Source organism: Balaenoptera ricei, chromosome 6, assembly GCF_028023285.1.
Source record: "Balaenoptera ricei isolate mBalRic1 chromosome 6, mBalRic1.hap2, whole genome shotgun sequence".
Taxonomy (NCBI): domain Eukaryota; kingdom Metazoa; phylum Chordata; class Mammalia; order Artiodactyla; family Balaenopteridae; genus Balaenoptera; species Balaenoptera ricei.
The window spans coordinates 6,866,949-6,869,233 of NC_082644.1; the positions used below are offsets into that span (position 1 = coordinate 6,866,949).

Consider the following 2,285-nt stretch of genomic DNA (forward strand, 5'->3'; position numbering starts at 1 on the left):
TGGAGTGATTATTCTAATTTCTATAAGGGAACAAAATATTAGCAGATTTAACTAAAGTGTCCCCACGTTCACTGAATTGAGAATGAATTTGTGTTTCTAATATTAACTTTGTGAGGATACCAATTACTTTTGGAGTTCTAGTGTTCTGTGTTTGTCTCCCACTCAGGCCTGGAAAGTCCCTCAGGTTAGGATGAAAGCCTAACAAACACCTTGTGCAGTGTTTAGCATGTAGTTTCTGCTTAAAATGTGGGGTGGGGGGGCTTGAGGTGGGAACAGAGCTCTCATGTTTATGAGGACCAGATGAAGCCACTAAGAACATTATCAAAGAGGATTTGGGAATTAATGATCAAACAACAGAATACAAGAATTAAGACTCTGAAAAGATAATACAAGAAGCTTTCCAGGAGTACCTCAGATAGACAAGAAGCTCATGCAGAAAGAAGAAAAAATCAGATGTCTATGCTTTTTTCCTGGGCTGCTGACTGAGTGGAAGGCCGAGAGTGCAGGACACATTCGGGTGGGTGCTTTTAGGGTCTACCCAAATATCCCACAACTCAGCCTGGGGAAAACTTATAACAAGTTCTTTGAATGTGGGAACTTAAGAAACTAAAAGAATAAGATAACCCTTCCAGGCGTCATAATCAGGGAGGGAGAACCCAGCTGTGAAGCCTTTGGGACCTTTAATAACAGGCTGTAAGGACAGAGAAAGCCCCGTGGTCTACCCCAGTGACACACCCTCGTTACAGGGCTGGCCTTGCGGTGCAAGACGGCAGGCATTCCCAATCACAGGCTACACTTGGGCTTGATCAGGAGACAGTGTGACTCACCAGGAGGGGCTATACCGGCTGAGTGTGACATTAACAATCCATCTTGGCCAACGGTGGTTGAGTGAAGAGAAGTTCCACGGGCAGCAGCAGGGAGAACGCGTGAGCCACTGGATTCTATCTGGGCTAATAGGGATGGCCTTTCCGGGGAAAGTCCAGTGATGCTTCTGGCCTCCGACCTGTTCAGGGCCACTTTTTTCATCTTAAATGATTGCAAGTGAGGAGGCATCTTTAGGAACAACATAATGATACAATCGTGTTTTAGAATTTTAAAATAGTATTAGTAATTCTAATCACTTTATGTCTTAAAGTATGTACAGCTTTACCGAGTAGAGATATATAACTAGTCATCATTTGCATCTGGTCAGACACAGGTTTTAGAGAGAAGGGTGGTGTGACCAACATAGAAAGCATTCTGTTTTGACTTGATTGTAAGAGACAACTTTTGGGAGGTCAGAGAGAAGAGATGAAAAAGGGATGTTTAATTCCTGAAAACTTTTCTGTCCTATTTGAGACCGTGAATATTAGCAAAAGAAGAAAAAAAAAGAAAAACTAGTAAAAGTCGTGCTCACTTCGGCAGCACATATACTAAAATTGGAATGATACAGAGAAGATTAGCATGGCCCCTGTGCAAGGGTGACACGCAAATTCGTAAAGGGTTCCATGTGTTTTGGGACTGGGAGTTTGGGGTTAGTAGATGCCAACTATCACATATAGAATGGATGGATAACAAGGTCCTACTGTATAGCACAGGGAACTATATTCAATATCCTGGGAAAAACCATAATGGAAAAGAATGTATGTATAACTGAGTCACTTCACTGTACAGCAGAAATTAACACAATATTGTAAATCAATTATACTTCAATTAAAATAAATAATAATAAATAATAAATAAAAGAAAGAAAATAAATAAAAAGAAAAAAGTTGATATTGATTTCATACTGAAATGAAAATGTTTGGGATATATTGCGTTAAATAAAATATATTAAGAAAGTAAAAAAAAAATAGTAAAAGTCACTCTGCTAAAGAATGTAATTCACCTAAATCACAGCATTCCATATTCTGAACCCTTTTTAAACACACGGTTTGCAAATAATTAATAACCTGGAAACTGTGACAGATTGTGGATTCTGAAAACAGAAAACCCCTTTTTAAACAAAAAAAATTCGTGAGTATTTCTCTATGTACTGTTCATACTATGTTTTCCTATCTATCCTGTCCCTGGTTGACTTGAATTGGGTGGCAAAAGGATATTTGATTATGTTAGATTTCTGCCTAAGGTTAACGAGTAATGTTTGTGATCTGAAACAGGTATATTACGTTGATAGTGTCAGGAATGCCTCCCGCTGTGCAAAAAAGGTGTCAAAATGCCAATAACCAAGTGTGTGGGGAAGGTGATAGGGACTATATCTGGGTACTTGGTGGGCGGATCATAAACTCTAAATAAGTGGCACTTGG

At 39.3% G+C, this 2,285-nt stretch overlaps 1 non-coding gene across 1 annotated transcript; it reads left to right on the top strand.

Moving 5' to 3' along the window:
• The first annotated feature begins 1,388 nt into the window (after positions 1-1,388).
• On the top strand, positions 1,389-1,495 carry LOC132368320 (U6 spliceosomal RNA). The gene has a single exon (XR_009504057.1). It is a non-coding gene; the product is annotated as a U6 spliceosomal RNA (small nuclear RNA).
• Positions 1,496-2,285: the final 790 nt, after the last annotated feature.